This window comes from Nannospalax galili, unplaced genomic scaffold (assembly GCF_000622305.1).
Source record: "Nannospalax galili isolate Female #2095 unplaced genomic scaffold, S.galili_v1.0 scaffold241, whole genome shotgun sequence".
Taxonomy (NCBI): Eukaryota; Metazoa; Chordata; class Mammalia; order Rodentia; family Spalacidae; genus Nannospalax; species Nannospalax galili.
This window is the reverse complement of record NW_008345602.1, coordinates 1,785,130-1,812,930: the sequence shown is the minus strand read 5'-3', so window position 1 is coordinate 1,812,930 and position 27,801 is coordinate 1,785,130. Positions and strand designations below refer to the sequence as shown.

At 35.1% G+C, this 27,801-nt stretch overlaps 1 protein-coding gene across 4 annotated transcripts in view; it reads right to left on the bottom strand.

Moving 5' to 3' along the window:
• Rfx3 (regulatory factor X3) overlaps positions 1-27,801 on the bottom strand; it is a 349,065-nt gene that overhangs the window by 224,945 nt on the left and 96,319 nt on the right. Inside the window, exon 2 of one of the 4 annotated variants that reach the window (XM_029567638.1) lies at positions 12,443-12,501. The exons of the other annotated variants lie outside the window; for them this stretch is intronic. The gene's annotated coding sequence lies outside the window, so the exon portion shown is untranslated. The remainder of the gene's footprint in view (positions 1-12,442; positions 12,502-27,801) is intronic. 4 annotated transcript variants of the gene reach the window in all.

Sequence of the window (27,801 nt, the reverse complement as noted above, 5' to 3'; positions counted from 1 at the left end):
CAGCTACAGAGGGAGTTCCAGGCTAGACTGGGCAACAGAGACTACCATTTAAAATCCTAAGTCCAAACAAAACATTTATTGAAAACCTATCACATAGCTGCTAGAAAAATTGACAAGTTAATTAACAACAATCATTTACAACGTATATTATTCTCTACTTCACTGAAATGAACACTCAGCTTTCGAAAAATCAAGTATTTCTTCTAAGTCTCTGTAGTAAAAGCCAACAGCAGGGCATGTGGAAATACACCTAACGGTAAACACAGTTCTTGTCATACTCACTCATTTATAAACTGTTATGTATTTCCAAAGTAATGAGAAAAATTGTTTCATATTTGAAATTCTCAACATTTATGAGAATGTCTTTTTTGAGACAGGGTCTCATGATGTGGCCCCAGCTGGCCTCAAACTCACTACGTAGACCAGGCTGGCCTCGAACTTACAGAGGTCCTCCTGCCTCTGCCTCCTGAGTACTGGGATTAAAGTGTGTGCCACCACACCCACCCCTGAGAATGGCACTCTTAAGGAATTAACTTATGAAGAAAAAATAGAAATCATAAATGTTTATGTGCCTCTTATCAGAATTCCAAAATAAAGCAAAACCTAAGTTTAAAAAAAAGTAAAATATGATATCATAAATGGAGATCATAAATGGAAACACCTTCTTTCAAAATTCATGTACTCAAAAAATCAGTAAAGACAGATACACTCTTCAAAAGATTGGACAATCTGAATCAACTTGGCCTATCCTATTGCCATTTATAGGATACTTTATTCAACCAGACCACACACCTTCTCAAGAACAGGCAGAATACTTATCAAGATAGACCATAATCTCAAAAAAAATCTAAGAGTTTAAATCTTAGAAAATAAGTTGCCTAATCTCACTAAATGAAAAGGCAAAACCAGGGTCGACAATATGGCACAGCACAGAGAGCTGGTCTAGTGTGAGCAAGGCCCTGAGTTTAATTAGTACCACAAGGAGAATGCAGAAAAAGAACCACCAGTTATGTGGGAAATAAACAACATATTACTAATTAGATAACAGTGAAAGAAGAAATAAAAAGGGGAGCTAAAATTTTTGAAATGAAAATTAAAACATACTCTAATTTGTGAAAGGCAGAAACCCCTTCATAAAAATGAACAACAAAAAAGAATTAAGAATCAAACAATTTTTGCTGAGTGAGAAAAATCAGGAATTAGGACTAAATTTTAAAAATCGATAAAATTTTATAAAATATTAAAATTAGAAGACTCTTAAGACTATTTCTTGAAGTTAGTATGAAATGAAAATTAAAACATACTCTAATTTGTGAAAGGCAGAAACCCCTTCATAAAAATGAACAACAAAAAAGAATTAAGAATCAAACAATTTTTGCTGAGTGAGAAAAATCAGGAATTAGGACTAAATTTTAAAAATCGATAAAATTTTATAAAATATTAAAATTAGAAGACTCTTAAGACTATTTCTTGAAGTTAGTAAAGCCAAAATATTTATTGAAAAAAAATTTAAAAGGAACATGTGATTTGTTTAATAATATTATTATCATTAAAAATAGTAAATATTTTTTAACTCACTTGTTTTTCATTCGTTGATGTGTGTGTGTGTGTGTGTGTGTGTGTGTATTTCATAGAGAACATCCCAAACCATCTTATTCATCTTTATACCCACATCCCAAACAGCACCTTCCCATAGTTTCCCCTCCCACTCACTGAAGCCCATATACTCTCTCATCCCTGTTACTGTTCACTGTATTGTCTGTGCCCCCAGCCATTCTCCAGTGCTTGTCCATCTGCTGAATCTAGTCAGCCTATCTAGAGTTTCTTGTTTTAGGAAGATCAGCTCTTCCTCATCTAGCAGCAATCAGTTGCCAATATTCCTTTAGATAAGATTGGGGTCTGCTGTTCATTTTCCCAGTTCTATGCTGGGTTACTGTCTGGGAGTCTCTTGGGCCACCCTGGCCAAGAACTCAAAGGAAGGTATCTCCTGTCTGGCATTAGTTCTTGTTATGTAGCTTTTAGCTATACACATGGACTCTTAAAGAATTATATTGATCCCTTTAATCTTTGGTTATACTTTCCTTTTGGGTGCATAATATCATACAGTTGGCCCAGATAAACCAATTTAGTTTTACTCTAAGGCCGTTTGAGGATCTGTTCCTCAGTGGTCACACAGGAGCCAGGGGCTGCTGAATTTTACCAGTTCCATCTATGTGACAGTAAGTCAAAGGTCCTACTCAACCATGGCTGCCTTCACTTGGAAGCATGGAGGAAATGTTTCCTCTGTGTTGACCTTCCTCTTTGTAGGCTGGACACTGGTTCAAGTCCATTTGGTGGGGGTCTCCATGGCCTCCTAGATCAAGAGGACAGGTGATGCACCATAGTCACAGGACATTTTGAGAGAAGCTCATAGTCCCTGGATCTTAGTTGACCTAGGAGGACAAGGAGCAAAAATTGTCCTTTATGTCCCTCTGACCAAATTAGTATAGGCCTCAAAGTATGGCTGTTAGACATCCAAGAAGGTTAGTTCCACCAGTCTGGTACTTTTAATTACCATGTGCCATGTAGATAAAGCTTGGGCAAAGACCAAACATCCTCAGACAAACCTTGCCTAGACATGTATTATATTCCTTGAGCTAGTTGTATGTATAATTTGTCAGTAGGTTGTTCGATTAATATGGTTCTCTCTGATGGTTTTTTTTTTTTTTTTGGTTTTTTTGGGGCTCTGTAGCCCCAGCTGTCCTGGAACTCACTATGTAGACCAGGCTGGCTTGAACTCACAGAGATCCGCCTGCCTCTGCCTCCCGAGTGCTGGGATTAAAGGCGTGCACCACCACGTCTGCCCCCCCCCTCTGTTTTTTTTAAAACTAGCTAGGCATTATTTATCTCTCATTGTCTAACCCTTCCATCATGGTTTTAAAGTGTCCCCATTTTTCCCATTTCTCCCTTAATAATGCCCTTCTCCTATGGTCCTGCCTCTCTTGAGCTCTTTCTTTCCCTTTATCCCTGAGGTTCCTTGTATAACCCTCTCTCCCCCCTCCCCTTAAAATAACCCCATTTTTATCCATATCTCCCTTATTAGGTCCTGTTTCCTACTGTTGTTCTCTTTCAGATTCTTTCTTTTCCTTTACCTCCCTGGTTTCTTTCCATTATCCTTGTATGTCTGGATACATACTCACTTATCAGGATTTGGTGCTAAGATCCACATATGAGGGAGAACATACGTCCTTTATTTTTCTAAGTCTGTGTTACTTCACTTAGTATAACAGTTTCTAGTTCCATCCTAAAATAGTAAATATTTTTTTAAATGAGCAATCTGTGCTAGAGAAGCTATATAATATTAATATCTGAATGCTTCAAATTCCTATTTTCATCTGATAAACACAGATATAGATTTTATAAAATAGGTGTGCACAATTTAGTCTTTAGATTAACAGGAGTTCTGCATGTCATACGTAACTTATCTGCATTCATCCACACAGCATGATGATTAGGAGTGCTAAATTTTGCATCCTCCTTGCCTGGACTCACTGTGGCTTCCCTACCACTAGTGGCCATTATAATTAAGAAGTTATTTAACTATTACAGCCTTTGTTTTCAACTACAAAATTGAGAATCAGTAACTCCTACATCCTTAGCTATCTGTAAGGACTGAAAAATCACTGCCTTATATGGGCTTAGAAATAAGCCTGATATAATGTAAGAGCTCCAGAAGTAACAACCACTACTACACAGAATTGATTTATAATTACCTGAAGCTTGTAGTCAAGATTCAACTTGGATTTATTAATGTAGTGACATGAATTAAAATAGGATATTATCACAGAACAATAAAGTTACTTACTGGAAAGTCAGTGTCAAAACAAAACTGGGGCACTTTCTTTTCAAAGCAAGAAACAATGAGTCAATGAAGAATTATGTATTAAATGGAATGTTTTGGGATCAACCAAGAAATGTAGTAACCCAGAATTTCAAGTGATAGAGAAGTTCCGTGTTAGTTCTGTCCTGCTGCCTTAAATTATTCTTTATTACCTGTTCCATTCAAGGAGTTTATGGATTTGAGTACTACATATATTTCTAAATTTGTTTTTAAATGGCCAAAAATAGCACTGAGTAATACAGCACCTGAGCAATTTTCATTTGGCCTAAGAAAACAACAAAATAAATGTGGAACACATTTAGCATTTCTTTTATGCGACATGAATGCTTCTATCACTGCATACATTATTAAAAGCTCCCAAATAGATGCTATACTATCCAATTATAAAGAATACCAAATTGACATATTTTATAATTTCTTCTAGGTATCAAAAGGACAAGTTTGGGTTTTTCTTTTTAAGTTTCTTCATTGTCTGACAGATTCATACAGACACACACACACACACACACACACACACACAATTTGTGGCTTTTGCTCCTTATCACCTTCCCTAGTCTCCCTACATTTCCAATGGAAACTCTTCTTCCCAAGTCTCCCTCCCACTTTCATTTCTTCTTTGTGTGTGACCCAATGAATTTAGTTTCTTGGCTGAGCTTCTGTGGGAGGTTATTTACGGAAGAAGGTCAACTTGTCAGTGGGCTATATTGTTATTTGATAAAAATGACATATCCCCTCCCCCAACAACTGTAACTGCCAACTGTCCCTCAGGGAGGGGTGGGGCCACTTGATGAAATGATAAAGGGCCTGATAATGTACAGGTCTTGTGTCTTATGCAGATAACCACAGTTTCCAGGTGTTTACATTATTTTTTTTTCTTTTAATTGAAAGAAATCTCACTTGTTTCTTACATGCTTGACAGATGGATTTTTACTAAGTAGCTCAAATTTTCATAGTTTAAGAAAAAAACTATTTGTAACCTAAGTACAGGTTTATGCTTACTACACATGTAATAACTAAAAGTTTACCCACAACCCTTGCACTTAAAAAAACACATTTCTCTTTGCTTCAAATTATAAGATATGAGGAAGTTTGTCATTATGGCACATAAAAGTAATGAGAGAGACCAGCTAGAGAAAGCAGAAAGCATGTGGAGACCCAGAGCACTCAGTGTCCCCAGCTACCTCCTGATCTCCACTTATCCTTCAGTCAACCAGCAGATTAAAACTCTCATCACGTATTTGCCTTCTAGTTTTTCTGCCAGAAACATACCAACCAACAGCTTTTGACACTTGAAATAGAAGTCTACAGAAGCAATGGTTAAGTACTAATAAAATAATATGTAATTCACTGCATCTAGTTCCTACTGAACAGGACAGAAGGTAAAAATGGAAGCTCAAATTAAATTCAGAAAGCCAAGGCAGCTTTGAAGGCTGACTGCAGTTCTCAATATCATCATCACCAATTATTTAGCTAGAGCTTTACCATTTACATAGTACTTTCACATAAAATTTTTTTCTAACATTTTTTATTCTTATGTTTTATTTATAACAGTAGAGATATTTTATTCTTAATTTTATCTTGTAAGTAAAAGATATGACAAAGGCTAAGACATTTCTGAGGTTACTTTACCAAGTAAATGAGGAAGAACTTAACTTCTATGTTCCCCAAAACTTAAGGAAAGATTTCAGAGTCTTTCAGATGTCATTAGGAATGATACACACAAACACACACACATACACACACACACACGCACATATATGCATATATATTTTATATATGCCTCATATAGACAGGAGGCTAAGTAAGCTGAAGGAGGTGGGTTTCTTCCCAAAATCAGTAATTATTTCTATAACCCACTGAATTCTTCCAAAGGTTCTTTATCAGTCCCAGTCCTTCCTTTACTTCCTTTCATTTCTGGTTCTTTTTGTCAGATGACCAACAAGTCAAGCAATATTTGTCCACTTAAATCCTGATCTGCACAACCAAAATATCCTGGGGTCAGACCTAAACCAGCATATACAGATCCTTCCTATCTATGAAGTTCTATGGCTACATCAAAACTGATCTAGGAGTAATGATATTTGAGAAACTTCAGGCAGCAGATTTCTACTATGTGCCATCAAAAACAAGAAGACAATGAATTATCACCACAGTACCTCCTGACTCTAGCTTGGCTATCCCCCTCAGGCTGAGCCAAAACACTGAATAGAAAATTAACAAAGGTACAATTAACAGCAAAATAAGAAATGAATGAACTTCTGAAGAACTACCCTGACCACCATGTTAAGTGATTTCTATGTGTTTTAAACCCAAAGCTTACCAAGCCTTGAGGACTAGGTTAAAACCAAGTAGAGGAAACTACTAATAAAACTGGAGCTGAAAGTCCTATTAAACACATTGTTAGACATTACTGTCTAAAGAGCTGAGTACCCTCATTTCATATATAATCTTAAATGTGTAACATTAAAATCAAAAGGGAACACTTAAATCATTACACACCAAACTCCACAGGCATAACTACTATCAAAATTTGCTAGTATATTTAATAAAAGCAGTGCTGAAAGTGTAGGACAGGGATTTTATGTCACTTTATTTTATATTCATAGGCTTCTACTACTAGAAGTTCTGTCAACATCTCAAGTCCTAAATCTATATGAATTTATTTGGTCATCCAATAAAGCCAGTGATATACCTCCCACTATTATCTCTATTTTATAGATATAAAAATCAAGGTGGGGAGGGCTTGCTTATTACATAGCTGTAAAGAGGCTTCTTGCTATTTAACAGGTTAACTATGGAAAGTAACCCTGATAAAGTGATGCTGGTTTCTTTTCACATCTCTTTGTAATACATTTTCTCTCTTTTCTGCCTCTTAGTTATTTATCCTAAATACAATGTACCTAAAGTCCAACGATCCCAATCCAGCTGTAAGTCTATGAACCACAACAGTGACCAAAAGAGGAAATCATCTCTATTGGTGCAATAGTGGCACTTTTATCTTGAGAGTAATCAATAGCTGCCTAATTGGACTTAAGGCCCATGCAATTGGAGGGAACTCGTGTGTGGTACCGTAAACATGTAAACACATGACTAGAGGTCATAGATCCTAAAGAAAAACCTATATTTTTTATTTATTGTTTTTATTTTAGGTGTATGAGTGTATTACCTGCATGTATGTTGTACAAGGCCCACGGAGGTCAGAAGAGGCCATAGAATCTCCTGTAACTTGAGATATTTACAGTTGTTAGCTCTCACGTGGGTTCAGGGAACTGAACCCAGGTCCTCTGCAAAAGTAGCCAGTGCTCTTAACTGCTGAGCCATTTCTCCAGTCCCAAGAAAAGCCTATTTTTGTCACATTCCTAGAGCAAAATAATTTCTTAAAGTATTCTAACTACACTATGTATCCTTATATTTACAGATAAGTGTACTTCTCATCACTCATCAAAGAAGCTTCTTTTTGCAACAGATAAAGACCATTACAGAATTCCACAACTGGGAAAATACAGAGAATAAGTGTCTATGAGGTGCCCAGCCCTATGTGACATACCTACAATGTAACCTGTATAACTAAGGCTCAGGGAACATAGTGGAACAGGGATAGAAAGAATATTAATGCATCTCTCAACTCTCACCAGTGAATCATGCAACAGAGGGTGATTAACACAGAAAGTCACAATTGGCCAAAATGTAGAGAATAAGATTACAAAGTACGTGTCCCTGGATATATCGCCTATATTAAACCTCAGCCACTTAGGGATCAGGGACCCATTGCAGAAGAGGGACAGTAATACTGTAAGAGTAAGGGGTGGTAGATGACCACAAAGAAACAAGAGGTTTTCAGGCAGCTGGGAACTTGTTCATATGAACTTACAGTGATTGTGACAGCATGCACAAGACCCATGCAAATTCAAACCAAATAAAACTCAGCAAAGAACTGGGTAAATGAGTAAGAGGCCCCAACCTTAGCTGAGGAACTCTGGTAGCTGCCAGGCTCCAGTGGATGAACTCATACCGAGGGACATCTGGGGACACAAACCTGAGTCAACAGCCTTAACATATATAACAGAATGCATGAAATAAGGTGTGGGGGGCTATAGAGAGGTGCAGAGAGGGGAGTAAATATGATTAAGATGTATATCTGGAATGCACAAGTATTCAATAAAAACATATTGTAAAAACAAATGAATGAATGAATGAATGAATGAATGAATGAATGACTAAGAAAAGATAAGAAAGAAGAAAGAAAAAACTGGTCCAAACAAATGTTCATGGTAGTTTTGCTCAAAACAGGCAAAAACATTTTTTAAAATAATATTTCAAAAGCCAATGTCTATAAATAAGTGGATGGGGAATAAAAATATCAATGCATAAATACTATGGATGAATTTCAACAATGAAATGGTTAATTTTTAAATATTTTTATTTTATGTGTATGAGTGTATTGCCCGCGTGTGTGTAATTACATCGGTGTTTGTGCAATGCCCGTGGAGGTCAAAAGAAGGTGTTGGATTCCCCTGGAACTGGAGTTACAGACGGTTATTAGCTACCACACAGGTGCTAGGAATCAAACCCACGTCCTCCGCAAGAGCAACCAGTGCTCTTAAAAGCTGGGTCATCTCTCCAGCCCTATAATGATTTTTTTTTTTAAAGATAGACCCAAAAAACTATTTTTGTCCTATTGTGCTGTAATCTCCTCTGCTGCACTTTTTATATAATATATGATTTACCACTTTGCGTGGAGCAAGTCAACCTGTCACATTTTTCCAATAGCTTAGACAACTGTTAGTAATAAATTATTTTTTTAATTTTGTTATTTTTATTTTATGTGTATGTGTGTATTGCCTACATGTAGGTAACTGCGCCCGTGTCATGCAATGCCTGCGGAGGTCAGAAGAGGCCATTGGATTCCCTGGAACTGGAGTTACAGACAGTTGTTAGCTGTCAGGTGGGTGCTGGGATTCGAACCCAGGTCTTCTGCAAGAACAACCAGTGTTCTTAACCACTGAGCCACCTCTCCAGCCCCATAAATTATTGTTATATATTATTTTTATTACTTCTTTGAGAATTTCATACGATGTAATTTATATAATCCTATTGACAATTAATAGACTGAATACACATATACACAATTCACGTAACACTTCCTTGAAATATCTGCATTACTGAAGTAGTCTGGAATCAAACCCATGCTTTCTCTAAGGTATGACTGGATACAATGTATGATTCTATTTATATGAAATATTAGAAAGCAAAAAGCAATTCATAGAAATAGAGATCGGTATTTGATGGAGTTGGGGAGCAGGGGAGGGCATGATACTACTTAGAGTAACAAAGTAACTTTGGGAGTACAGAAATATTCTATATCTGGTGTATACCACAGGGGGGATATATTCTACCAAAGAAACACTTGCACACCTACATTTATTTCTACACTATTTACAGTAGCTAAGAAATAGAACTAGTCTAGATGTCCATGAACAAATGAATGGATAAAGAAAACAGCACATACACACAACCATAAAGAAAAATGAAATGATGACATCTACAGAAAAATGAATGCAACTGAAGTGTATGTTTCTATTAAGCAAAACAAACCAGATTCAGAAAAACCAAATACCACATTTTCTCTTACATAAAGAACCTGGACTTAAATTTGTATGCATCTGTACATATATATGGGGGTGTATCATGAAACTAGAAAGAGTCTTAAGGGAGGGTAGAGAAGGGCAAGAAGACGGGGGGTGGAGAATACATGCGGCATGAAAGCATAAAGGGATATTCTAAGGGGGAGAAAGAATGGAACCAACTAAAGCTGAGGATAAGGATGGATGGGGGATGGCAGTGAGGGAGGGGGACAAATAAGAACAAAGTATTTATGAAAATGTCATAATGAAAGCCATTAGTTTATATCCTATCTAAAAAATATGAAAAGAATCAGCAAATTGACTATAATAGTATTACATAAATATAAACTTTAACTGAAAAAACTGAATTGAATATTATAAAATTGCATATTTTCTATATTCTATATTTGTTATATATATATATCAACTCAAATGATTTTTCAAAAGGATACCTCTCTCAAAGCATTGTATTTGGAACAAAGGTCATATTAAGGCTATGGTGGTTATGTCTATGAACATCTTTAGCTTATGTGAAAACTAAGAGAGCAAAGTGAACAGTGAATGTATCTGGTAATACAATCATACATAAGAAATGTTTGCATGCTTTGGTGACAAGAGGATAAAACAGTAGCACACATAACTGTCCTTGCACATCTAAAAGCTATTGTGTGAGAAGTGAAATATGTTTCTACAGGGTAGAAGTTATAAATGCATATATTGTTTTGTCTAAATATGCAAAAGATAAAAATTATTCTAACCACAGTTCAGACTAAACATTGAATCACGTCTTGAATATTTACTGTTTCCCAGGCACAAAGTAATGTGAGCTTCCTAATAAAAACATTGCATTCTCACTAATCAATTTGTCTTGCCAAGCTTACTAGGAAGGGTGTTAGGATGATGCATTAAATGCCCTCTAAAATCCTTTTATATTATATTACGTTCATGTGATAAAACTTAAACTAAAATTCATAATCTCAGGCTACTGAACTTTATAGTTTCATGTTTTACATATGTCAGCATTTCATAAATATTGTTGATTAAATTGTGCTTAATTTTAAAATATATTACCACCATAACTAACTTATTCAAGGCAGAATTCTTGTTTGGTATAAACCAGCTGATCATAAAATTATACCTTATTGAAAATAAAATATAATCCAGAATGATTTCTTTTCTTTGTTTTATTTTTCACTTTGTAATTTTGAAATGAGTTCTCACACAGCCACCTGGCAAATGATTTACTTTCTGATGAAATTTCAAGTATTACCTAACAAACCAAAAAGCAAACAGTTGATAAAGAAAAAAACACAGGTTTATTGTTTACAATAAAGGTTCGCATAGACAATAGTGTTTTCCGTATTGTGGGGGATTGGATAGGAACAGGTGGCAGGAGTGAGAGAAAATAAAGACTTCAGGAAAATATGAAAGCACGTAAAGCTATGGATGCATGCAAAGAATGATGGTGTGTGTAATGTATGCTAATTTCCTGCCCTTATCTTTACTTTTTACTTTTCTCAGAAGACAATGACTTTCATTTGAGGTTCAAAAGTTCCAAAGAAATTAACTTCACCTTTGTTTCCTAGGATGGGAAACACAATCCAAATACAACAGATCTGAGGTTGAAATATGATCTGTACAGATTGAACCATAATAAATAGCAGGCCATTTGTTGAATATCATAGATAAATATTCTTTATCCAAGCACAAGCAAATATGAAAATAATTAGCCTTATGAGTTTTTAAGCCATATATCAGGACCATTAGAATGAGGCCAACAGCAGAAAGTCAAAACAAAGTCTCTAAATTGCTGGATCATTCCCAAAGACACACTGTTTGGACTTTTAAAAGTGTTCATGTGACACATGAGCTAAAAACGTTTTGTTACTGGCTTAAATTCATGTGTTATTTTTGCTTGTTTTAAGTTGTTTCTTCAATATCATTCTCCCAGACAGTGCAAAGTCCTTTTCCAACTCTGAAGCTTCTCATGAATTCACATTGGGACGAACTCAATACACATTTTCAAGACCAGATATACAACAGATGGATTCTAGCTGCTTAAACTTAATACCTTTAAGTAGGTCATGGTGGCATCCTACAATCCCAACACTGTTACCTGGGGTAACATACAATTTCACTGAGTTGAAAGCCAGCTTGATTTACATTATAAATACTATACCAACTGAGGTTCAAAACACCAAAGAAAATTTTAAATTATTATTTTTTAATTACTTGCAACAAAAACTTCACACAAAGGAAAATTTACAAAAATGCTGAAGATGCCATTAAGATTTTTAAAAATTCATGTAGGACTTTATAACATTTCTGTGTGTGTGTGTGTGTGTGTGTGTGTGTGTGTGTGTGTGTAGTGCTAAGAATCAAACTGAGAGCTTTCTGCATGCTAGACATGTTCTCTATCAATGATTTATGTATCCAAAACCATAGATAGTATTTAGGAGGATTTATTTTTCAAACTTGTAAATGTTTTTAGATTCATCATCCACCTCATCAATCTCAGTCCCAGATTTAATGAATGAGTCTGAGTTACAATTCTTGGACTTGGTATGGTAAAAACAGGAAAATCTAACAAAATCAACTAGGGCCACCCATCAACTTTGGGATTTGTGCTGTTTGGTTTCAAACATATGAGGCAAATGTAGACACCATGAAGAGAGCCTCAGGTCTACTCAGCTTCCCTTTATTCTTGGATCTTATTCCAGGTCCCAAATAAATCAAAGCCCCTAGGATACAAATACAGAACTTCTAATAACCAGACTACAAAGTTATCAGATGGATAAACAGATCAAAGAAAGCTGCTATTAAATGAAAGGAACCCTGGAATTAATGTGATTTTTCATTTTAAATATTTCAGTTAAGAACTACAGAGAAAAATTACAATTAAATATTGGTAAGAAAAGACTTAATTGGTCTCACTTACCACTTTGGGATTTTGTGAACCATTGCAGATTCCAGTCTACATTCCTCTGATAAAAATCTCTGAATAAAAAAGAAACAGGAGGCTGTCTTTGATGAACTTCAGGTGCAAAATCACTTCAATTTCATTTCATTCAAATACCATATGAATGAGGAAAAAATTAAATACACATAAGTGTCCCTGGAAACTTTTTAGCATGACAATCTTAAATATGGGGAAAAGTGATAAACATCAACAATTCAGACATTCTAATACATAACTGAATGTCTTATTAATTGAGATAGAAATTATATATTCAGGCTTCATAATACAGATGTAAAAGCAGAAGCAATTTTCATGCTCTGCAATTATGTGAATTTCTTGTCTGTAATTGGTATATCTTCAAATGTATATATACATTTAATTATATATAATATATTATATACACTGTATTTACCATGAGCATTTCTCACAAAATATATATTAGGCCCAATTTAATTTAACATAAAAATTAGAGATACTAACTACATTTTAGGGTTTATTTTATGAACTAACAGCCATAGTCACACATAGTGTTCATATCTGTTATCCCAGTGGCTGGGAGGCAGAGGCAAGAGGATCATTGTAAGTTCAAACTCAGCCTGGACTACATAGCAAGACCTTGTCTCAATAATAATAATGATGATAATAATTCATTATTATAAAACATTAATATGCTTTCTTAAGAAAAATTATGCTTTTAAATGATACTCTATTGCTTATATAAAAAGCAAATAAAATAGAAACATAAAAAGATAATCAAGAGCCATAAGATCATGGGCAAATTTTGTTTTGAAAAATAAAATGATTCTTAAATGGACCTGCACATGCAGAAAGAATTAATCACTGAGTATTTTAAAATTCCAAAGTTAGTTAGACAGCACTGATAACTCCTTTCTGAATGATGGCAGGATAATTTAAAGTCTCTTAATATTGTTTTCATTATTACCATGCTGGCTATAGCTATTTCAGCAATTTGATCATGTACATTGTACTCTACATACAGACTTTATAGTCTATTTACTCTGTTTGGGACTTGCTGAGCTTGACATTTTCTTACTTTAAAATGGTACATTTTCAACCTAATGTTAAGAACTTTATATTCTCCATTCTCTTGGTCCTCTCCTGCTGTAACTCCAGTTACACATATACAGAAACATCAGATGTCAGATGTGGCTGTTCAGGTTCCTGAATCATTATTTAATCTTATGCAACCTTTTATCCATAGATTATTCAGATTGAATACATTTTATTGATATGCATAAAATTAACTTTTTCTTAACATCTTACTACAGGGGTGAGTCCAATAAATTCTAGTTATTACACTTTCCGGTTAAAGAATTTTTACATTAATCATTTCTATTTTTCAGCCTTGATTGTATGCCTGTTCATTTATTAATATCATAATTTATCTATTGTGTGTCTTTTTTCTTTAAGTCCTTGTATAAGCGTTTATACATAAACCTTTGTCCACTAAAATCAGCACCTAGGCCATCTCAAGGTCCGCTTTTATTTTTCTCTCGACAAGAAGTCACATTTTCCTTGGTTCTTTGACATCTAGAATTGTTTACTATTATGTATTGAGCACAGTGATAATCAAATGTAGATAACTTTGATTCTGTATTATGTTCCCTTGGAGAATAACAATCTTTGGTTTCAAATAGTAAAATTGCTGGATGAGCAATTAGAATTGGTTTATGTATGCTGGGATAAATGTGAGAAAGGTCCAATATATGGAACACCTCTAGTTTGGCAGTATTTCTTTGTCTATCTCTTCCTGCAGATTTTGTGCAATGCAGTTTTAGTCCTCTTGGGGTAGGCAGTGAGTAAGATTTGCTCCAAGATGCTGCTATGGTTTGAATGGGTCTCCTCCAAATTTCAGTAGTTGAAATGTAAAAGGCAATATGATGGGATTAAGAGACGACTAAATAACAAGGACTTGTAATTCTGATTATTACTTCAGAGGAACAGTTTCACAAACAATGTAGCTCTCTTGTCCTTGCATCCTCTGCCATGTAAAAATACAGAATTCTTTTCCTCCATAAGCGACACATTTAAGGCATTATCTTGGAAGTAAGAGTAGCCTTAACCAGACAACTGAATCTGATTGTGTCTTAATCACAGACTTCTCATGCTTAAGCGAAATGTAATCAGTTTAGTCAGAAGGCCTAGATCCTCCTTCCAGATCCACTGCTGGTATGTTCTCCCTGGCAAAAGATTTTTGCCTAAGTTGAGTTTCCTCAGGTTGTACATGCAAATGTATAAGCCCAGACAATGTTCAAAAGATAGTTCCAATAAATGACAATTTTGCCTCAGAAGAACTTGGCAATTTATTTTAAATTAAAAAAAAAGAGCCCAACGTGGCAGCAGACACCTGCAGTCCTAGTTATTTGGGAGGACATGACAAGATGATTTGGGAGCACATGAGTTTCATCCCACCAGCCTAGGAAACATGGTGAGATTACTCATGAAAAAAATAAATGAAATAATTATATATTATTCCCATTCTTGTATTTCATTGCAATATCACAACATTATTAAATCTCATAGACCTGATCTCCATTTTTCATTACTGTATCATTCACAAATTTTGACTCATTCTTTTGAACTTTTAATGTTTTTTGTTAATCTTCAAACTAGTTCACTTGGATTGCAGGTTACAAATTAAAGACGTGTTAAAGCACTGATTTTCTGAACAGTTCAAACACTGGGCAGTACATAAAGCTGCTCATAATCAACAAGTAAAGTCAATCTCTGCCACACATGCCAAGCAGTTTGTTTAAACTCTAAAAAGGGAGCAACACACTTATTATGTAAAGGCTCAAACAGTAAATACCTTAGGCTTTGTGTGCCAAAGAGTCTCTGTGCCAAACATTTCAAGTCTGCCATCATACTATGAAAGCAGCCATAATTTGTAAACAAATGAGTATGAGTAACACATGTGGGAGAAAATGCACACACTTACTATAATTTGAACATTATACAACTCATATATGTATATTGAAATATTACATCAGTACATACAATTTTTCTGTTTTTATGTAGTAGTTAGAAATATTTTTAGGGGGCTGGAGAGACAGTTCAGTAGTTATGAGCACTGGATGCTCTTGCAGAGGATCTGGGTTCAGGTCCCAGCGCCCACATTGCGGCTAACAGCCATCCATAACTCCAGTTCCAAGGGAAATCCAACACCCTCTTCTGCCCTCCACAGGCATTGCATGACATAGGAGTATTTACACACATGCAGGCAATACACTCGTATACATAAAATAAATGTAAATAAAAAGAAATATTTTAGGCACTACAGATCAAACCCTGGGCCTCATTCCTGCATGCAAGGAATGCATTCTTCCACTGAGTCACATTCCCAGACACACTGAAGTATATTTATTACGAAAGAAAATTTTAGCAATTGTTTCAAGATAAAGAAAAAAAAATAGACTGCAGCTGAATTTGCCCCCCAAACCACAGAGGCAACCTCCGCTCCAGGACACTACCGCTCAGTCTTCACAAAGTATAACAATTAATGATGGTGATCTAAATGAAGACTCTGATAGGACAAGGTGTGGCCTAGGAACCTGCAGCTCCACCAGTCTGCTACATGATTAAAGTTGGAATTTTTGGGAGTTGGAAAGATGATTTATCAGTTAAGAGCATATACTGTTGTTATACAGGACCCAGTTTCTATTCCCAGCATCCACCTAGAGCAGCTCACAACTGCCTATAACTCTAGCTCCAGGAAATCCAACACCCTTTTCTGACTTTTGTGGGCAACTGCACTCATGTGCATATAACCCACACAGACTTGCATGCATGCACATAATTAAAAACAAAAATAAAGTCAGGCATAGTGGTGTGAGCCTTTAATCCCAGAGACAGAGGCAGAGGCATGCAAGTCTAAGTGAATTCAAGATCAGCCTGGTCCACATAGCGACTTTCAGGTGGGTTGGGACTAGGGAGACTGTGAAGAAAAAAACAACAACAATAAAATAAAAACTAAAATTAAAAATTAATCATTTTTTAAAAGTTGAACCTAAGTTCAGGATCTTCTGGGGTGGGAAAGATCTAATAAGGTCCATAAGAAGAGGGGCCCTATCTATTTATTTAATAACCTCAGTAACTAAAACAGTGTCTGATTCATAATAAAAAATGCTAAATAAATACTCATGTAAGGAACACATGACTAAACAAGGGAAAGTTTCAAACAGAATATTAAACTCTGTCTCTTTATGGTGATATCCTGTAAGTAGCTACTTATTCTTAAGTCCACCTTAATATTGAACCTTTTACTCATGGCCTGATTTTTTAAATTCCATTTACCTCACTGGACTATAAACTCTTCAGGACTGAGAACTGGGCCTACCTCATTCACCACTAAATTCTTACCAATGAGCACAGTTTCTGTCACATTTACACAAACATCTTCATTGATTGAATAAGCATATTCATATTTATAGAGAATTTCTGTTCTCCTGTTTTTAAATTGCAGATACCTAGATATCTCTGGAGGTATCTAGCCAGTTTAAAAACCCTGAATTTTTGTTTTCCTTAAAACTCCATATGTAGCCAAGGATTTCCTTCAATTCTTGATTCTCCTGCTTCTAACTCCAGCTGTGCTAGAATCACAGGCATGAGCCACCATACCTGGTTTATGCTGTGCTGGAGACTGAACCCAAGGCTCCATATATGCTAAGGAAGGACTCTACCAACTAAGCTATATCCATACCTCCCCAAACTGCCGTTTATCTGAGTGGGCTGCAGTAGCCAAGCTTGCCTTTGTGATGCTGCCCTCCAGGTTACTTCATAAGTTGGCCAAGGATTGGCAATATGACTCAAGGTGCTCTGCATTTTCTTTCCTAGTATTTTTGGCATTGAAACTAGACTCTGGTCTATCTTTGCCATCACTCCAACTGAATAAGTAAAGAGCAGTTGCAAGAGAATGAATGTATTGTGGATCTGAAAGCACTGGGAATTAAGTTTACAAAGTGTGAAGGGGAAGATGCACAGAGCACAAAGGAAGTGTCAGAGACAAGAAGACAGAGTACCACCCAAGTCCCTAAGCACTTCACTGATGGCAAGTCCAAGTCCTCATGAAGCTAAGCTTTTATGTGGGGTTCAGGAGTTACCCTAATAACTTTCTTCATTTGAAATTATGGATAAATTGAAATGAGTTTCTGTCCTTTACATCCAAAAGAAAATTAAAACAATACTTTTCTAACTAAATATATCTACTATATGTAGATTATATAGGGGCAAAATTATAACCACAGATTGTCTCAAAATTGTAGGAGGGAATATATTGGACTGGAAAAACAAGTTTTCAATGACTAGAGTTTAATAAAGGTATGATTATTTTAAGATATTTTAATGAAAATAAAGAACTATTGAAAATGAGAGCAATTGTATAAAGACTAACATATCTTAAAAACAAATACACTTCTACAAATCATCCAGGGAAAAATCTGCCAACAATGAACACTTCAGGATGTTAAGTGGGTGGCCCTAAGCACATTTTTTAATGAAAATTAACAGTTGGAATGAGATGATTGAATAAAATTTCTTTAGCCCAGAATAAACAGAAGAGAGAGAAACAGTGTATAGTACTTGGAACAGATTTGAACTTCACGATTGAAGGATGTGAAGCCATCACCACCTACAATTCTACACACACACACATACAGAAAGACAATGGAGGAAGTAATAGGTCTGAGCCAATAAAGGTCCTATGAATCTCCTACAAGTCTATCACTTCAAGATGTAAATCGATGCTTGTCACCCCTGCAGCCAAGTTACTCTTACTTATTTTTTTTAATTTGCTAATTGAGTAATCCACTTTCTGTTAGGAACTTAAAATGTACATGAAAAAATCCTAGCCGTTTTCTTTCATAGTGCAACTCAAACTATCCATTATTTTCCAAGCAGAAAATGGAAATGTCAAAAACATTTTTGCTGTGGATATTTGTTTTCTGCCAAATTAATGAAAGGAAAATATTGCACTTTGAATTGGTTAATTACCATGGATCCTTCTGCAAAGGGTTCCTGTTGGCAGAATTAAGCCAGCTTTAGTTGGCACACTGCCCTAATATTCATGGAGACAAGACTATAGGCTCCACTGTGCTCAAGAGACATTTAGTTCTTGGCATAATTCATCAGCTTACAAATCAGTCCTAACAACTCTAGACATTCAACTATCTGAAATAAACAGGGCAGAAAGCACCTGCACTCAATAGGGAGGCAGCACATTCTGCTTCTTTGAAAATTTAAGAACCAGCCTTAGAATACACCATACCCAAGAATACCCTAATTTATAAGTCTTGTAGAAACCAGCTACTTCAAGAAAAAACACTCCGTGACATTGCTACTTCAAGGAAATCCTCCAGAAACAAAGCAAGGGGGGGAAGTTGGAGAAGCTGTTCCTTGATTTTAGGCTGGGGTTAATAATGCTATTTTGGAAATCTGCCTGGAGGGCCTCCCCAGATTGCACACTTTCCCACACCCTACTTCTTGAGACTAAAAGGTACTTGAGACTAAAACGATTTGCCAATTTCAAACCTGATATTAAAAAAATAAAAGCTTTATCAGGCCTAACCTTGTCTTTCATTTTTTCCTCTTCTTCATGCAATTCTCTTCCATACAGAAATTACAAGGGCCTGAAATGACCTCCCTCCATGTCAGATACAGGAAAATGTTTCTCCACTTTTTGAATGATATATTCCAGTAATCTTACTTGAGAGAGAATGAGTAGAGAAATTGTGAGTTTTTAAAAATATTAGAATCAAAAGAAATATTGACAAAGTAGGAATTCAATTTGGCTTCTCTCAGATGTTCCCCACATGTTCCTGAGTAAGTATCCCAGGCCCAGGGTGTCACTTGCATCAAGAAATTAAAAGAACACAGAAACCAACATTAGATGCTTTAAAGAAGCCATTTAATACCAATTTCAACATGCATATCTTTCATATATAAGTATTATGGCTAATAAAAATTTAGAAGGGGGACTGACAAAATAATCACCATAAAATCCCAGTCAGAAATATTTAGAAAACATTAAAGCTGTGACAGAATGATATGACATGCTCTATATGCCTTTTGATAAATAGCAGATAGCCCAGGGGTACAAACAAGATGTTCAAAAGGACTAGCAATGGTAAGAAAAACAGTATGAAAGTATTTTAAAAAGAAAAAAGCATATCAGTGAAGAAAAAAAAGATAAGGTGGGACAAAAACAGAATACCAAAACAACACTATAAGAAATATTAATGATCTAAATATTCAAATTCAAAGGCAGAGATTAACAACCTCCTAAAAATAAATGGCACAACATATAGCCTTTAAAAAAAATGTATATTAGGGGCTGGAGAGGTGGTACCAGCTGTTTTCGCAGAGGACCCGGGTTTGATTCCCAGCACTTACATGGCAGCTAACAATCATCGGTAACTCTAGTTCCAGAGGAAACCTGAGCATTGCACAGCCAGGTGTACTTACACACATGCAGGCAATACATTCACACACACAAAATAAAAAAATAATAAATAAAAAAATTTAAAAAGAAAAATGTATATTAACTATAGACACACAAAGATTACTAGTAAAATTATAGAAAAAAGAAATAGAATAGTAATTCTATTCACAAAACCTTGAATGACTACCTCAAGAATAGGCAGATTCATTTCTACAATCTACCATATCTTTTAATAGAATTTTTGCAATTTTCATACAATATAGTTTAATGGTACTGACATACACTCTCCTCTCTACACCTCTCCTCATTGACCCCACCCAATTTAATGAACTCTCATATTCATATATATATATTGACCTACAATAACTTAAAAAAAACTAAGGCCAATGTTCCTCATACTATTTATAAAATAGCTCGTTCTGTGAAGCCAGTACAATGCTGATGCCTCAAAGAGATAAGGGCACAACAAAAAAGGAAAACTGCATGCTAATTTCTTTGATGAACACAAACACAAAATCCTCAACAAAATATTTACAAACTAAATTCAGCACCACATTAAAAAAATCATATACCATGGCCATGTTGATTTCATCCTAGGAATCCAAGGACTATTTATTCAATCCATATAAATCCATATCTAAAAAAAAATATCAAATATTATATAAATAAGTCCAGGAAAGAAAAAAAAAAGACTTGGCAAAACTCAACATCAGTGCATGACAAAAGCTCTGAAGAAATTAGGAATAGAAGAGCCATAACTCAGCACAACAAATGCTATAAATGCAAACTGAGACCAAAATATTACACTGAATGGAGGAACTAAAAGCATTCACCTAAAACATGAATGAGTCAAAGTGGTCTACTCTCTCGATTCTGACTCAATATAAAGTTTGAAATTTTAGTCACAGCAATAAAGCAAGAGAAAGTAAAGGATACAAATAGAAGGAAGTCATCAAAGTATCTGTTTTTAGACATGATCCACATTTAAAAGGCCCTAAACATTTGGTAATTTCAGCAAAGCAACAGTATATACAATCAACATACAAACTCAGTTACTTTTCTATACAATGAGAACAAGCTTGATGAAAAAAAGAGGTCAGGAAAACAATTCCATTCCTAAGAGTCTCAAAAAATAAAATAGCTTGAAATACCTAATCGAGAAGATGCAACACTACAGAAAGGAATTGAAGAAGATACTAGAAGATGGAAGGAGCTCACATGCTAATGAATTAGCAGAATTAATATTGTTAAAATGACCATATTATAGAAATTATTGAATCTCCAGATTCAATGGAATTCACAACAAAATTTCAATGACATCCACACAAATAGAAAAAAATCTTTAAATTTATACAGAAACATAGAAGATCCCAAATAGCCATTGAAATCCACATCAAAACAATGTTGACAATATCATAATATGTGACTTCACACTATACTACAAAGCCATAGTAACAAAAGCAGTATGGTATTGGTATAAAAACAAACATGAAGATCAATGGGAAAGAAACTCATAAAAGGGCCCATGCAGCTATAGCCATGTGATTCTTGATGAAGGTTCCAGAAGCATATTATTATTATTACATATTATTAAAAGACAGTCTCTTTAAAATATAGCGTTGGGAAAATGGTATATCCACAAAAGAATACTGTATCTAAACTCCTAACTCTTGCCCTGTATAAAAAATAAAACTCAAAACAGATGAAAGATCTTAATGCAAGAACCGAAAACATGAACCTACTAGAGGAAAACACACCAACTACCAGGTAATAAGAAGTGACTTTCTGAATAACATAAAAACTGACAAGTGGGATCTTACTGACTTAAATAATTTCTACACACACTTAAAAAAATAAGGAATAAATTTAAGGGGACAGTCTACGCAATGGTAGAAAATCTTTACCAGCTACTCATCCAACACAAGATTAATATTGAGATTATAAAAAGGAATCAAAATATTAAACACTATAATCAAATTATCCAACCAACAACCTCGCAAATGAACTAAACAGGTAAGTGTTAAGTACAAATAACCAATAAATTCATTTACAATATGCTCAATATCCTTAGCAATAAAGGAAATACACATGTGAATCCAACTCACCTCTGTCAGGACACGTAATATCAAAAAGAAGAAAAAATGCTGTCAAGAACATATGGGAAAGAGAACCCTTTTCAGTTGTTAATGGGAATGTAACTAAGTACAAACACTATCAAAATCAATATAGAGGTTTTTCAAAAAATAAAAAATAGAACTATCACATGACCAGTTTTACAACTTCTGGTTAAATAACCAAAAATCTCAAACTCAGTTCACTTACAGAGATACTGGTATGCCCGTGTTTAACACTGTACTATTCATAATAGCTAGGCTATGAAACAGCCTTAGGTGCCCATCAACAAATAAAAAGTTAAAGACAGTGTAGCATATACACACAAAGGAGTTTTACTCAGCCTAAAGAACTGAAATTATGTTGTTTCCAAAAAAAAAAAAATGGATGGAACTATAGATCATTATGCTAAGTGAAACAGACAGGCAAATGTTCCATGTTTTCTTTTATATGTGGAATTTGGGAAGGGGGGATACTAAAGTAAAAGGGGTTCTATTGGAGACATGGAAGAAGCGTTATAAAGAGTTATAGAGGGAGTAGAAATTATCGAAGTATATTATATACAAATACAGAAATGTCATAACAAAATCTCTGTTTTGTACAATAAATGTTAATAAAAAGGAACAATATGTATGTACCTGTATTTAGTAATGAAATCAGGTTTATAATTTTTTATTTTAAAACTGTCCCACAATCAACACTTTACATCCAGATTCATCAGTGAATGTTGCCAAGTATTTAAAGAAAAAATAATGCTAAAAAAGCTTTAATTTTTCCAGGCATCAAAAAAGGAGATAATACCTACCAAGTTATTATCAGAAAAACATGATCCTAAAGTCAAATGTAAACATAAATATTACAAGAAAATGAAGTAATAATAAGAGTATTTATGTATGTAACCATGAAAATCCTAAAAAGTTATATAATATCCATAAAAGATAACATATCAAGACTAAGAAGATTCAATTTTCAGTTCAAAGCTGGCATAAACACAAATCACTATATTAATCAATTTTTTATAAAAATCAAAAGAGGCACTTAAAGAAATATAGAGGAAGCCAGGCATGGTGGCACACACCTTTAATCACAGCACTCAGGAGGCAGAAGCAAGCATAACTCTCTGAGAACAAGGCCAGCCTGATATATATAGCAAGTTCCATGCCAGCTGGGGCTACAGGAAGATACTGATTCAAGGAAAATAAAAGAGGAGAAAAGGTACAGGCAAAGAAAAATATGGATATCTAGGATTTAACATATCTGTGGCTCTCCAAATAAAGATGCATTAAAACCTAGAATGAATATATTCAAGAGGAAGACAGAGTTAAAGCCTTTGTAGTCTTAAATTTTAAAAGGTGGAAATGCTTATTTTGGAAGGCTGAATGTGGAGTTAAAATAATTATTTTAAAGATACTTATCGAAGTTCCTAATTCATACTGGGCAAATAAAAATAAATGACAATCTAAGAAATAAAGGGAAAAAATCTAACATTCATTTTCAGTTAAAAATTAACCCCTAGCAAAGTACAAAGGAAGAACTCTTTTACTCTAGCCCCTCAAAGGAGACATCTATGAAAAAACTTGCTGCTAACATCATATTTATCGAATGCTTTTCTTTTAAGTCCAAGAAAAAGACAGTGGTGGCTGCCTCTGTTACTTCATTTCAACATTGTGCTGATAGTCAATACAATCAGACAAGAAAAATTCATAAGAAGTATCGAAGTCCCCCTTTAAAGAAAGACATAAACTCTTTTCACAGTAACATGATCTTCTATGTCTAAACTCCTAAAGAATTCATAAAATAGGGCTGGAGAGATGGCTCAGTGGTTAAGAACACTGGCTGCTCTTGCAAAGGACCCAGGTTCAAATCCCCGCACCTACATGGTGCCTAAAAAAACATGAATTCCCGGTGATCCAACGCCCTCTTCTCACCTATGCAGTCATTGCACAACACAGGTATGCTTACACACATGCAGGAAATACACTCATACACATAAAATAAAAATAATAAATAATAATATTTTTAAATGAATTAATAAAATAGCTGCAAGAACTAGTAAGCTTTAAAGGTGTTATGAAAATGTTCACTATCTAAAACTCAAGGTTATCTATTTACTAGCAACCAAACTTCGAAAGCTAAAATTCAAAAGAAATATTATTTAAAATAGCATCCATAACAAAGCACTTAAGGATAAACTGACAAAAGTTGTATAAGATCTGTGTGCTGAAAATTATAAAAATACTTCTAAGAGTGCCACTACTGTAGTAGGAGCTCTTTTATCTTAGGGGTAATCAACAGCTAGCTAACTGAATTTAAAGCCCTCTCAATGGGAGGGAACTCATGTGTGGCACCATAAAATGGCTAAATACTCACGGCTGGAATGGTCATAGGTTCTAGAGAAAAACCTTACCTCTATCATATCCCTAGACAAATGTAATTTCTTACTGTATGCTAACTATGGATCCTTATATTTACCGACAGGTATACCATTCACCACTCATCAAAAAAAAAAAATTCTTTTTGCAACAGATGGAGACTTACAGAATTCCACAACTGGTCACATACAGGAAATAAGAGTCTGAGAGATGCCCAGCCCTAAATGGCACATCTACAATGGAAGGGCTACACCTAAGGCTCGTGGAACATAGCGGAAGAGGGTGTAGAGAGAATACTAATGAAATCTCTCAACTCTCACCAGTGAAGCTTCCTCATGCAATGAAATACAATGCTCACAGAAGGCCACAACAGGCCAAAGGGTAGAGGAAAAGAGGCTGCAGAGAGTGTGCCCCTGGCTAGGACTCTTGTATTAAACCTCACCCACTCATGGCTCAGGAACCATTGCAGAAGAGGGGTTGGAAAAATTGTAAGAGCCAGTGTTGGTATATGATCATAAGGAAACAGATTCTTCCAGGCCTCTGGGAATTTGCTCATACGAACATATAGCAATGGTGTCAGCATGCACAAGACCCATGTAAACTCAATCAGACAAAATTCCAGCATAGAACTGTGGAAATGGGCAGCAGGATCCAACCTTAGCTGAAGAACTATTGGCAGCTGATTACTGCTTGGTGAGGGAGAGTTGATCTTTAAGGAAGAGACTCTAGATAGGCTGCCTAGACTCCAGTAGATGAACTTGCACTGTGGGACATCTGGGTACACAAACTTGACTCATTAGAATGCATGAAATCCAGTGTGCAAGGCAGGGGGGTGTGCGGATGGGAATAGGATATAAAGATAATTAAGATGTTTTGTATGAAATTCATAAAAATTCAATAAAAATATATTTTTAAAAAGGAAAATTCTATACTGGAAAAGAAAAGACAGAAATAAAAGAATTGGTCAAACAAGAAAATACTTCTAAGAAAAACTGAAGAGCTAAATAGTTATAATTTCTTCATGGATTAAATGACTCAACCTTATTAAGATGACAATTATTCCAATTGATCTAAAGATTAATGTACCACAAATTATTATCTTAGGAAACTTATTTTTAGTAATTTTGTTTTGCTTTTGAGACAATAGCTCAAGTAGCCCAGGCTGTCCTCAAACTCATTATGTAGCCAGGTATAATCATGAATTCCTGGTGTTCCTGCCTCATCTCCCAGGTGCTGGGATTACAGGAATACGCCCAGAAGCTGGGTTCTTAATAAATGCTTGTGAGCAAGAATTGATATCCTCATTTCAAATTTCGGATGGAAATAGACAAGATTTAGACTAGCCAAAACAACTTTAAAGGGAAAAAAGAAAATAAGTTTATTACTACCTGATTTGAAGACTTGAATATAAATCATAATGACCCGCAAGCATACAATGAAGAATTTCCAAAAGGAACAACATAAAAATGGACAACCAATTTTGAAAAAAGAGGCAAAAACAATGTAGGGGAAGAAAGACAGCCTACAAATAAATTATTAGAACAACTGAATAACAATAATCTTCAAAACCAAATTTTGAATCTATTCATGTCTGAAATTCTCAAAGAATAAATAAAAATATTATTTAAAAGAATCTTGATTATGTTTTAAATTGTATACAGAAATTTAACCCAAAATGGATTACATGCTACATGCTAGCAGTTCTGAAGCTGCTATACATGTATACCGAGGCTCAAATAACAAGAAAACAGATAAGGTGAGAGTGACGTTAATAACTGACCATGGTAAAATGAATTTACGTAGAACTGGATGAGAGTCAGAGACCTCGGTATGCATTTATATTTAAATAACAAAAACAAAATGGATAGATACAGAAGTAATTACAAATATAGGTATAGCATATCTGCATGGCCTAGAGAACCTAGGCAGAGTCCATCCAGTAGCCACAATCCACATACCCCGTGTGCAGATCTTAGTTTGTAAGTAATCTACCTCAAAAGCACAAAACAGGATTCCTTTAAAAAATGGATTATTAGGAAAGTAGGGTAAAAAAAGCATAAATAAGCTTAGATATCTTGTAGTTTCAGAAAACAAAAAAAAACTTAAAAAAAAAAAAAAGAATGAGAGGAGGCGAGCAAAACAGCAAGTGAAAGGAACACTGAGCCATCTAAAAGGGCCTAAGCTACAGGAACAATAAAATAACAAAGAACATAAATATAGTCTAAAGTATGAAGTAGCATATATGAATCCACACTGAATACTGATGAAATAAAAAAGAAAAACTGTTAGATGCTGTAGAAATGTCTGAAATAAATATAAAAAATAAATAAATGGGGGAGAAGAGATAATTATTTCTTGCAGAAGAATTTCAATAATTTTTGTATATACTCACCTCTGCATCACCCCTGGGCTATACTTACTTAGTGACTAGCTTCCAAAGAACAAAATGTAGAAAGGGTGAAAAAATTAACATGCTGACCTTGCTTCCAGGCCACCCCAACCTCTCACTGACACACACACTAGACTCAGTCCCATTACAATATGATGAGAAAGGCACTTTTCCAGGATAGGGGTACTAAAAGGGGGTATCTAGTACAGGCTGGGTTTGAACTCATACTGAAATCCTGTTGCCTTTGTCTCCTAAGTATTGGGATTACAGGTGTGTAACATGACACCAGGCAAAAAGGACACTTCTCTAACCTCATAACCTCATTCAGGTTAAAACGAAAACATCAGGGGCTAGAGAAATGGCTCCATGGTTAAAAGCACTGGCTGCTCTTGTAGAGGACCAGGGTTCAGTTCCCAGCACTCAAATGTTGGCTAACAATCATCCATAACTCCAGCTCCAGGGGCTCAGGATTCATCTTCTGACCTCCACAGCATTGCATGACATGAGTGCAGTTGAATACATGTAGGCAATACACTCATACACATAAAATAAAATAACAAATAAATTGTTTTTTTTAAAGGAAACATCACACAAATCCGCTGAGTGACATTATTCCAAATATGGCAAATACTGCTAACAGTTGCCAATGCCATGAAAAACACAGAATGATGGAGAAACTATGAGGTTCAGAGCAAAAGATGGAAACATCAGAACCCAACGCAAGGTGGAATCAAGGAAAGAAAGACAGGTTTTACAGGGAAAATTTGGTGAAATCCAAATAAAGGCTCAAGTGTAGCTAATAGTAATGTACCAATTACAGGTACTTAGTTTTGACAAATTCACCATGGTTATGTAAGACATTAATAATAGGAGAAAGTATATGAGGGGTATACTAGAACTCTCTGTATTACCTTAGCAACTTTTCAAGTCTAAAATTTTTCCAAAGCACTGTTTATTATAAAGATGGGTTACAAATTAAATGCAGTAAAAGCAAAACCACAGAGCATCT